Here is a 12780-nt window from a genome sequence, read left to right as displayed (position 1 = left end):
GAGCCCAGCTGAGCAACAACAAAAACATCTCTGTGTTATCATCACTGTGTTCAGCACAAACCCAAAACACAGCCCCATACCAGACACTGTGAAGAAAATTCAACTACCCCAGCTGAAACCAGCGCAGATATCCACCTCCCAAAAAGGGGGAGGTGGCTGCAAAGAGTTCAAAGAGCCCAAGGTAGCATGACAGGTAGAAACTGAAGGGCAGAGAGAGGGATTGGAGAGAGTGGGAATAAAAGAAGAGTAGATTTAAATGGGAAAATGGAGCAGACAAATTTAGAAAGGTGGTGGCAGCAAGGAAAGGAAAACTGTGGTGAACAGAAACAAGAAGCACCAAAACACTGGAGGATAATGACATCATCATATTCTGAGGTCCTGTTCTGCTGCACCCTCTATGGTACCTGTCTTTAACAGAAAATTTACAGCAATTGCAGAGTCCCTGCCAGGCTTTACCCAGTCCCTGGAGAGCTAGGGGCCAAAATAGCAACCTCTGCACTCCACAATATGGTAAAGGAAAATAGGGCATACCACATGGCACAGAACAGTAGGGCTGATGTAACAGTAATGGAAGAGGAAGGAATATAACTTATCACATCCCTCATACATCTTCTGACTAGACTGCTGTTGTAATATCATGGTAGAAATACAAAGCTGCACACTCATTTCCAGATGACTGCAATGCCCAAAATACCCAATGACAATTATGACATTGAGACAGAAGGAAATCATCCTTACCCTGGGAAGTTTGTACTGTAAGTGCTTATATAGACAGGAATAGTTACACTGATCTTATATTTTTTACTCTTTGTAAAGACATTTGCAGTGATGGTTTATAATCCTAAAGCACAGACTGTTCAGTCTACCTTGCAACTCCACAGTTTGTGGTCACATAAAAGATAATTCATCTTTATTGTCTCTGTTTCTCCCTTCCACTCTAGCCTTTTTCTGCCTAGATTATACAGGCAGGAAACATTCTGGCACAGGCACTGTATCATATTATGCTTTTGTATTATAGGCCAACACACCACATTGTATTAACATCTCTCCTTCAGTAATACTATATACAAAACCAGTACCCAGACCTTAAAAAAAACTCACTTATAACCATGGGCTAAAAGGACCCTAAATAGATGAGTCAAATATTCACAAACTTGTGAAAATGTGCATACCACTGCAAATCTAGTTATTCACATTTCTCTCCAGCTAAACAGCACTAATAACCCATACAAGTCCTCTGACACATCGCTTTACTTTGCTACATAATTGTTTCTACAGACTTCCTAATCAGGAAGTAGAACAACCTCTGGCTTAGTCTACCAACTTTCACAATTCTAAGCTCTCTCAAAAGAAATGCAAGAATTTAATATCCTTCTTTGCCATTAATTGGGGTTTTTATTCAGAAAGGTATGGATGACACAGTAAAATTCTACAATGTTCTACAATACCCAACAGATAAGCAGCCAAGTAAGTAGATGGCCATGGGATCATCATCAATGTATAAATATTGTTTCAATTAACAAACCAATATACTACAGAAGTATGCAACAGCTACACGACAGGGCACAAACCCAAATAACATCTGTTATGGAACAGACAATTAATGTTTAAAAATGACATATACACAAAGTGAGGATCTGGGCTGGAAACTCCAGGTGCTTCATGGAAAGATGAAGCAAACATTTGTGTCTGCAGGTGGCTGAAGCACATCCATGAAAGACAATATGAAATTAAGACAGGAATCTCATTACCAGGATTATGCAGACAATAGCATCCAGGATTACTATTTGCTGGCTGTGTTCTACATTTAATTTATCAAGTCACACTTAATACTGAAGGTAATACATTTAAGAATAATTAAAATTAATCATAACAGGAGATTAAATGTAAAAAATATGAATATCATTTTTGCTTTTAATTCACCATACCACTGTGAGAACTGCAAGAAAGAGCCACTTTCACTCTGTGCTCTATAAAACACAACCCTACTCTTAACATTGCAAATGTCTGACACTCCGCTGCCCAAAGCTAGACATATTTCATCCATGGAGTTTCTAAATCCACATGGTTAGTCCCCAGGATAACTCATGCCAGGCAAGCAGAGCCCTGCAGAAGGGGAAGGCAGGGCAGGGCAGATATTCCCTGCCATTGGCTCTCCTGTGCCCAGTCCCAGGGCATGGGAGGACACGTCTCTGAACTGGATCAAGAGTTGTCTGCATATGAGAACATGGTCACATTTTGGACCCCGTTAAACAGTGCTGCTGCATCAGTGTGGGAAGAGTGTCACAACAAGGCCTTCCCAAGCTGATGCACACTGTGCTGAGCCCACAGAGGGAATCTCCACCGAGAGGGCTCATCCTGCACCTTCACACCACCCAGCCCAGAAGTCTTCAGATTTGAAGACTAAAATGACCTTCACTCAAAAAAATGTAGAAAACAGGCTACTGATTTCCTGTGAACTCTCAAAGTGTTATAATAAGCATTTATAGATGGGCTACTGAATGTCTCAACCTTATAAGCAGACAGTCATTTCATCAGCAAAGTAATAACTGGAGTTGGTTCCAAAAACAGAGGAAAAACAAAAAGGAGCTTTAGGGCACAATGTCACTCTTCTCCTTCTAATACCTTTATGCATATATCACTTGCTGCTACTCGACTTAAAAACTGTAAGGCATGTAAGTACAAATCCTGCAAAATAAACACCATGGTAATACTTTAAACCCCTACGACTTTTCCTGGAGTATCTCTTTCATTGCTAACAGGCTACAAAAATCGCGTTAACCTTAAGTATCATCTTTCCCCTTCAGACTTGGTAAGGGTTTAAGCAATGCAAAATTCACTTATATGCATAGCAGTAAAAAGACATAATATCTTAATAGAGAAGAGCTAGTGCAGCACTGTTTATTACAGCCACTCAGTTTACTGCATATATCCCATCTCCAGCCAGCAGCCAAATCTGGTGTTTCTAACATTACTCTTCCAGGAGTATTTCTATTGGATTACGATGAGAATACTGGTATGACATTGGAAGCGTTTTCTACACAAACATATGTTAGAGTTACGTGGTAGAAAATATATATGTGTTTATATATATTTACATGCATATATAAATTAAACACTTGAGATCTTTATTTTCACGACATACTTTTGTGCCTTTACCATACATATGTATATACACATACATACTCTATTGCTGTTGGGAAAGAAACATTAAGTGTTCCTTTTCACATAGCAAAGGACTTGGAGATTTAACTACAGGGCAACACATCAGAAATGAGAACAGTTCACAGAGGCACATAACAAATATGCTATGCATACATCTCCTAACAAAAGAATAATTAAAAATTTCTACATGAAGAAACTCACTGACAAAGCTTGAATACAAAATCTCATTGATAATAATCTGAAGTGTGCTAAATTTCTTGGAGCAATACACTGGTTACAGTTAAAATATGCTTATAGCAAAAAAGAATGTCAACCTTTTAGGGAGCAACAAACTGTTGCTTCAATTTTTTTTCTTAGCTGACCAAGAAGAAAAATAAGGTTGTAACAAAATGAAGCAATAACAAAGTAGCGTATTCCTTGCTGTTAAGATATTGCAAAGTTAAATTACAATGTCACCAGTTCTAATTTCACTACTGTCACGTTTTCTTGTGATGCTTGCAAAGATCATCACAGCTCTTTCTGGAGGCAGAGACATCCACGCCTGACTAGCTGCTGGTGCAGCATTTCAGTTTCGGTGGGCAGTGGTATTACCTATACCCACCACCAAAAATATGGTAACTTTTACAGCATTTTTCCAACATACTTTATGTTGCTTACAAATAGTAATAGCCTAATACATGGAGTAGAAAATATCAGCCTCTCTTCTCTTGAAAACCCATTGTCTGGATATGGTAAACATGATTCAGCTGAGGATATTACCATTTACATTTCATTGTTACTAACATTGACTTCAGTTACTCCTTCATGGGATGCAGTTGAAAAGGTTATAAAAACATAGATAAATTACTTAAGGTGAGCCTCTGTTAAAAAAGGCAGAAGGCATAAATCAGAGCATCCTTAAAACACTTTTGGTTGGTAACTTGAGGCAATGAGGGAATATGAAACAGCTCAGGAACAACATGTCTTCACATCCCGAGTCCTCCCTGTCCAGGCTTAACTGTCACAATGCAAAAATGCATTTTCCATGTCTACCTAAAAGAAAACAACTTTGAAAACAACTCCTGGAATATGGAAAAAAACTTGCTCTTGACTAAAATATATACCAAGTTAACTGTTTCAGTCACCAGCAAAACTTCAAACAGTCATGTTCCAGATGTGATTAAACCTCCCAAATACTCATGTTTGAATATACAATCACAAATAATAAAGCATGTGTCTTTGTTGTACCCACTGCCACGTAAAGTTGATAACTGAATAAATGCTCACATTTAAGGGCATCTACTCAGAAGGTAACACAGTTTCACACCACATACTTTAAAAGGGAACAACCTAAATTTTGCTTTGGTTTATACAACAGAAAAAACCTCTTCAAGGATAAGTGCAGAGGGAAGAATGAAGACTAATACCAAAATAGCTCCTGTTCCTAACACCTTTCTGATCCTGGCTGAGACAATCTACTCGTACCTCGGACGCATGGTGGCAGCCAGCCAGCCAGATGACTGGTGACTTAATATACAAGTTCATGTGGGCTCTGGAGTCTGACACAGACAAGGGCATTAACTCTGAAGCCTCACCAGTCAGCCTTAATATTCAAAACTCATCAAATGAGTCATGACTACATTATGAGACTTTTCTTTAATACTTTATGCTTGCTTCCTTTTGTTCTGAACAGCTTTCACTGTAGAACGTTCTCATTAAATATGCATGCTTTTTATGGGAAAAGTTGTGATCAATTGATGCGTAGGTCAAGTATGAAAAGAACTTAAATGAGTATGATGCTATGATAAATACCATAATAGCCTCAGAAAGACCGATTAAAAGATTGGCATATATATATATATCTATATCTATAGATATATATATATATCTTGTTTCTACTGCTGGAGGCAGTTCTCACAATAAACAAGGCTTTGGGCCAAAATTCAGCCTTTGAGAACAATAAATACGTATAAAATACATGTATGTGCAGGCAAAGGATATATTGAAATCTACTAGGCTGAATAGCTTTAGTTTCATTTTGAAAGCCACTTAAAATAAAACCCAGTAGATGAAACAAAGAATCCACCCAAACATGAAGGCTCCAGCATCTTTGTTGAAAGAACAATAGCATATTACTCGTCATCCCTCTACCTTGTTGCAAGAGAACCACCAAGATAGTTATTGCTATAATCATATTAAAGAATACTTCACAAAATTATTCTTTAAATTAATCACTATTTGCAGATTTATCTTCATATGCTAATAGTTATAAATGCTTTAATTCAATTGCTCGGCAGAAAACATTCCAATAAAAGAAATATTGCCATTAGCATAACAAAAGGCAACCAGTAAAATCACTCCCATGCACAGGCTCAAAATTTCAAATGAAAGCAATATTCTCATATAAATACACTTTATTTTTGAACTGAACCCACTCTAATGATATGTTTTGTAATCTGATGGCTCTCCCACTGGAGTATACATGATATTAATGAAAGCAAGATCAAATTAAACAGATGACATGATTAACAGTATTCATTTCATGCATGACTGTTTTACCGGAGAGATAAAGACCTGAAAGTAATTACCACCAAGTAAAACTCCTTCACTGACCTCTCCGTTCCCAGCTAGCAGTCCTTAAGTAATGATGCCTTGCAACAAAGACCAGTGCCTTTCATCTGTGGGCTTTCTTTTACGCTACAAGCTGAGCACCTCTCCCACTGCCTGCACGCAGTACCTCTGTATCTATGTCTGTAATGCAGCATAAAGATTACTGGGGAAACCTATCAAACCGGCAGGCAGCAACCCCGGCCGCCAATAAGCGGGAGGCACATGCAGAATCCAGCACATGCTCGCTGAGGCTCGCAGGCTGGCAGCGCTGCTGAGCAGGCTGCTAATCTAATTATAGCCCTCCGCCGAGCACAGGGCTGCTGAGGCACCGTGCGCGGAAACGGAGCCCGGCACATCACACCTTTCAGCCCACAGCATCAACATTTGGGACTGCTATTTGTCTGGGTGCGTCAGGATAAAATTCCTGTTTGGGTTTTCACGTTACTGTTGTTGTTGTTGTTGTTGTTTTTCTGAGTGATTCACCTATGAGGGGTTTGTCTCCGTCTCTGAAAACAAGGATATATTTAGGTGTGCCCTTTGAGAAGCTGACCACTTGTAGTTTGCTAGGTCTATTTCAAGGAGACAACAAAATGCAGAGGTTTATTCTGCCAGTAGGAATTCTTGTTTTGAATCCAAGCATCGCCAGCATCACACACAGCAGACCTCAGATCAGGTTTTGCACACTACTGCAACCACACACGTGCCTTCAGTGCACAGTAGCCCTACACAAGTCAACAGGACCCCCTCTGTCCATCCTTTACGTTTACCCGTGGGCAGACACCCAGATGGTCAGAAGGCTTCTGTGTGCATTAGCACATAAAGTCCTAACTAAGCTTTCACGAGGCTAGGGTGCAAATGCCAAGGAAATTTTTGCCATTGTGCAAAACAAATTAAGTCATTTGGAAAATACCATGAGCAAAGACTACTTAGATGTATGGGGAACTAACACAACTAAGTCCTACATGCTTACTTACGCTTATTTTATAAGTAAGTCCACTAAACAAAGGAATGTTACGACCCAAGAGAACATTGTGTGTTTGAAAGATGCTGGGAGCTTCTACATCAGGTAAATAACAGTGAAAAAAAGATACAGACACTTGTTGTTTAGTCTTCCTTGGTAGTACATTTCAATTAATCCTCACTCTGCTTAGCACAAACAGAAAAACACTCTTCAGATGTTTTCTGTTCCCGCATGGTTCATATAATCACCTAAGCTCTACATTGATCAAAAGGTTTTCAAACATCAGTGACAAGATGGAAGTACACAACCATCTCTTGTGCTACAGCATTATGCACAGACAAACTACAATGCATTTTTAAGATGTTTCACTAAATTACACATAAACCATATCCATAAACGTTACACTAACAAGATCCTGAACCCCACTGCAATAATGAGTTCTACTGTGCCCATGCTGGCATTTTTCCTAATTCTCTACTCTTATCACCAGCACCATACAGTATCAGGCACAGTCCAAGAGCATTATATTAAAGGCTGTCTATAAACATTTTTAGCATATTGTACTTACTTCAGTACAAAAATTGTATTTGCTACTTTATAAAATTTTACTCATGGAACAAGACCTCAATGTGGTAACAGTGCAAGACCATATTTACTGGAAATATGTAAATAGCTATGTCACAGCTTTCTTAATCTGCCAGCGGAAATTGCTCATAAAGAGTTGCTCTGTGCTAGAAGTAGACTTCATCTCTGTAAGACTAATATTCTCAAAGCTACATATGGCTAGAAATAAAAAAGAAATACAGAAAGAGTGACATTTTGCTCCTTGATTCAACGTTCGGTCAACATTAAGTTTTGTGTTGCAATAAAAGAAGGAGGCTGTTTTATTTAGTCTTTTTTTTAGATTACATCATCTAAGAAGCTCATCAATTTTTACAAATTCTTCTACAAAATACTGTGGAATATTCCAAGTTTCTCAGCCATACTGCTTGAAACCAGGAAACTATATATTTAATGAAGAAAGGCAGGAGAGGCAGTTATACAGTGGTTAAAAAATTAATTTGAATAGTTCAAGAGGCATGTGAAAAAGATGCACAATGATTTGATGATCAGATCTACAATGTTGTTTTTCTAACATTTTGCCAAAGGTAGCAACAGGGGAATAAGACCAATAAAAGTCTTAACCTTAGTCCTCTGATCCAGCTATTGGGAATGCTCACATTTGCTAAGCAAAAGAAAAGATGCATGAACACAAAAAATAAAATCAAGGAACTTAAATCATTCTTCTAATCTAATCCACATTCACAAACCACCAAGGCATGGATGACATGTGAAAAAATGACCAAGAAAACTGAAACAGGAATCAACCAGACCTCAGCTGCTACGCGACTCTCAGTTTCGGCTCCCTCCCATGCAAGCTGCTAAGCCTACGTGTGTGTCCCCCCTCTGCCCAGCAGTGCTCCAAGCCCTCGCTGCTTCACCCTGCTCAGTTCCAGCACGGCTCCCCAGCAGCCAGCCTCCTGCCTCCTCCCACAGAGCTGCTGGCTCCAAGGGCACGTTCAACCCACATCCCCAGCAAGGGCTGCCCTGGCAGCACACTCTCAACATACCATTGCAGCAGGGTGTTTATTCCAGGAGTTGCTTTCTTTTTTAAAACCTCATGGCAGCAGCTGTAGTTGAAGGACCCATAAACAGCTGCAAAGGTGAATTTCAAGAAACACCTATTTGTCTCTGCAACATAATCAATACTCACTAAACCTCTGTGCTTAGCTTAGCAGATCAGCCGGCAGAGTGCCAATGTCTATCTCAATTTTTACACTAGCTTTTAACCATCATCACAATATGCTGGGTCAGGAAGGTATGGGGAACTGCACAGCGGGGCAAATGTTTAGAGCCAGTGGTCATTCACAAGAACCCCCATTTGGCAATGGCATATGGCTGAAACTCCAACTGAGGACAATGCAGAGCTCCACCAGCCTGCCCTGCCACCCGTGGTGATGGCACATGAGCACCTGGACCATGCACTGGACCCATGACAGGATACAGCCATCTATAGATGTGCCAGCAAGAGAAGCCAAGAGAGGTTTCATAAGGACACAGTCACAAGAGACTCCAGCAAGTCTCTGTTGGAAATGAACAAATTGTGAAAGGTACACAAGTTGACCAATATTTGGAAGACTTTCATCGAAAGCAAAAGCCTGTCCCTGGCACAAGTTACCTGCATGTGCTAAGCTTCAAGTTCCTGCTCCTCCGCATGGAAACAGAAGGTCTCTACAAAATTTTTAGCAATTATAAGCAAGTTAGGCTTTCTCCAGCTCAGTTCCTTGACAGAAGAATTTCAATTAAAATTCTCTGAAACCATATGGTCCAAAGCAGATGCCCATCACAGAGGGGAGGAGAGAGGAAAAGCTATGAGGGTATGATGAATTCATCATATGACACTAAACCCAGCTTCCTAAAGTGAAAACTGTCTAGCTAGCACATTAATGAATTTTACACTTCATTTAGGCATATCTAAGTGAATTAACAAACATATTAATATTTTGGGAACAAATAACTTTCTACTAGGTTATTATCACTTGTATAAGTACTTCCATATCCAATTATTTCAATACAAGAATATCTTAAATAATTCTGATGTGTCTTGCAACTGAACAGGCTTCACTCTGGATACCACTTAACCTTTGGCTTAAAAACGTATCAAATATTGCTTGTAAACTGCTACCTCAGTTACTTAATTAGATTTTGCGAAGTATAGCAAGCATCTGGCATGAAAATGAGTTGAGCAAAGTGGTTGGTGAACATGCTGCATTTCTAAAGGCAATAGTGTGGATATTTCCAAGCTGTAGCCTTGAGAGGTTGAACTGAACCAATTACTCTAATGAATATTTTACTTGGCTTGATGCATTCATTAGACTTTTAGAAGTAAGCTAAACCATCCCATGGTTACATTTATGTAACAACAAAATCTTAAGATTTGTCTTAAGATTTTTTGGATGGTACTTCTGACATTTACACAATTTGAAAGATAAGGGGACAGTTTTCCACAAATTTTTCTACATTTCAGTTTTCTTTCCCAAATAAATTTATCTAGCATTATTTTCTTTTTCTTTTGAAAACTACCTTTGATTTCACAATAGTTATTTGCTGAGTTCTTTCCTTTCCTAGCAAGTATTTGGGAAGTCTGCCAGTTGGCGGCAAACTCTTCACTAGGCCCATCATCATTTATGGAGGAAAACAAAACATGGGCCTAGCGTTTGCTGTATAAACTTTTCTCTGGAAGTCACAAATATCTTGAGGTTGGCACTCAGCATCAACAAACTTATTTTCATTTTGTGTAGCACAGAGACATTTCTTGGATTGCTCCAATTCTGATTGGTAAGCAAGCAGTTACCTGTCCACATGTGTGCATATGTCAATGCTCTCAATCACTGAAGTTGGACAGCTAACCTGGAACTTCGAGCTGTTTTTCTTTTCAAATATGCTCATTATATTCATAAATGCCCCAGACAGAATGCCTCTGTAAGCTTAATAACAGGCAGAGAAGTCTCTATATTAATGCCAGAGACTCGTTGCAGGATGGCACTAAGATTGATTCCTACAGACTATTTTTTATAGCATTCTTATTCACTTTTATCTCAGAATCATAAAAAAAGCAAACAGAAAAAATCACCCACATTCCGAAGTACACTACCTCCACAGACCTACACACTGGCAGTATGTTCATTGCAGACCTAACTGACTAAAAGGATGACACCAGTCCATCACTGCCACCCTGGAGAGCCAGGGAAGGAGTAGTTCAGCTGTCAGTGAGGTGGGTTTCATCCTACTGCTGATGGATGTGGCAAAGAAGGATCTGAAGTGAAGCCTGCAAGAGGTTTACTATGCTGAGCACTTGCACTTCGGACACAAAACCAAATGTGGAATAACGCAGCATTGTTCTGTTTTTAAGAACACACAAATCCCAAACAAAAGGTCATTTAAAAGATTTCTCATTGCCCTGAAGTATGCTTCCCTTCACATACCACTCCAACACATCTCCATACCAATGTCGACTTTCCATTCCTCCTCAAGTTCCATCCATTTTTCCTTCAGTGCAAGGTTTTCTTCCACCATATTTCAGCAATCACCTCAAACTACACAAATATGCTTTGTGCCCTCTTGTATTTCCACCTTATTTTTTCCCCAACTTCCCTTCCTCACAGCTACCAGCAGAGATGCAGTATGAACTGTCCATTTCAAAAGGCGTAACACCTTTCAGCACAACCAAGGCCTTCTCAAGACCAAAACACGTGTGCCTCTTAGCCACCATTTCACAGCCTCTGGCTGACCAGCTAGATGGCCACAAAGTTGGTGAACCAGAGAAAGGGACCACACTGTTTACAATAAGCACAGAAATAGCTTTAAACAGTGCATCCAGAACATGGACATGTATGACTGACTCACATAAAATCAAAAATCATGACCCTAGTGACACAAAAATTGCAAAATATATTATAGAAAAAACAGCCTCTGCTTCCAAACGGTTAAGTGAGAGAGACACATTTTCAGACCAGAACAAACAGATTTTAAAAAAGAGTGCAATAAAAAAACCCAAAAAACTAAACATGGCTGAGGTAAGATGTTGAAGTCCTAGCATAAGATATAATGGTAGCAAAAGTTAACTGCTCACAAGGACATGGGAGGTTAAAACTACACTGGAACAAGCCACAAAAGGGCTTCAAAAGTGGAGATACATTCTTTGTAGTTGCTGGTGGAACATGGGGACCCTAAGAGAATCATTTAAGCCAGAAAGCTGATGACAAATACTGATTTCCCTAGTGAAAAAGCAGAAAGAGCTTGCAATATAGTAAGTAAACTTCCAGCACCTCCACATTATTAATCTCCATCACCCCTGCTGGCATTTTCTTCTTTTCTATTTAGTAGCATCTTCACTATGACCACCTTGCTGAAATGGGTGGCACAACCTGATGCTGAGTATGTCCAACTGAGATAAGACTGGCTTGGGAAAACTTTAAATACAAATCTTCCATTTGGAGGACAGGTGCAATTTTTCAAAAATGCTATGCTGCAAAGAGTGCAAAGGCTGAAAGATGAAGTATAGCATTCCTCCCTTTGAAGAAAAAACTCTGTCAGACTTGCTCACTTCTGTAATTGAGAATGTTTTTTCCAATTCTGAGTAAAAAGAGCAGCTCCAAGGTTTTCTTTGATCTTCTGTGATGACAAAGAAGACCCATCAGGTTCTCTAAACCCCATTGTTTTCTTATTCTTCAAAGACTGTTTTTCACTCTCCTACGTCTCTCTATTCGAGAAGGTGTTTATGTTGAGCTGCAAGATGCAACTAGAAAGCAAGTCAAGGTGCGACTGTTGGAACATGAAGTGGTTCTTTGCAGACACTGATGCATACAGGCACTTGCACAAACTCCTCCTTGCTGCCAGGCAGCTCTCTGGGAGCTCAGAGATTGCAAACCTTTGAGACTTCAAGTCTCCAGTCCACACCCATAATTCAGGGTTTCAGAGCAACTCTAAGATCTTATTACTTTACACCAGAACTGAAGATATTTAGCACAATGAATCCCAGATGAATGCAATGGCTTTGGTTACCACAGAAATCAAGGCTAACAACTTTGAAGGAAGCCTATTAAATGTCAAGCCCTTTTAGCCAAAAGTAAAATAAATTTAGATTTTAATCTTAGAAAGATTGTAATTAAATTTCTAGAAACTGTGCCCATATAAAACCAGAAACTGTGACTCGCCATACTGGAACCCAGTCTCACGGTGTTCTTACAAGAAGCCAGAAGTATTTTGCTGGCACAGATGAAAAGCCTCTCCAGGAAGAGACATTTAATTATTTAATAGAGCAAGCCAAAAGCTCTTTTATGAAAAAGTCATCAGGGCTCTTACTCTGTATAACTTTCCTGAAGAAGAGCATACTTTCATCTTGGGCAGCTTGTACACCTAGCAAGTTAAATTTTGCTGAGCTGATAAGATCCCCATACCCTTCTTCCAAGAACTGCTTGATGCTTCTGCCCAATCCTCTGATGCAAAATGACCACACAAGTCAT

At 39.4% G+C, this 12780-nt stretch overlaps 1 protein-coding gene across 3 annotated transcripts in view; it reads right to left on the bottom strand.

Moving 5' to 3' along the window:
- The window catches only part of FAM110B (family with sequence similarity 110 member B), a 115538-nt gene that overhangs the window by 57810 nt on the left and 44948 nt on the right, over positions 1–12780 (bottom strand). Inside the window, exon 1 of one of the 3 annotated variants that reach the window (XM_042022574.1) lies at positions 5758–5898. The exons of the other annotated variants lie outside the window; for them this stretch is intronic. The gene's annotated coding sequence lies outside the window, so the exon portion shown is untranslated. Of the gene's footprint in view, positions 1–5757; positions 5899–12780 lie in introns of those variants that run through there. 3 annotated transcript variants of the gene reach the window in all.

This window comes from Corvus kubaryi, unplaced genomic scaffold, assembly GCF_017639235.1.
Source record: "Corvus kubaryi isolate FWS band 111438036 unplaced genomic scaffold, C.kubaryi_AGA036_p1.0 37216, whole genome shotgun sequence".
Classification (NCBI taxonomy): Eukaryota; Metazoa; Chordata; class Aves; order Passeriformes; family Corvidae; genus Corvus; species Corvus kubaryi.
This window is presented reverse-complemented; position numbering and strand designations above follow the sequence as displayed.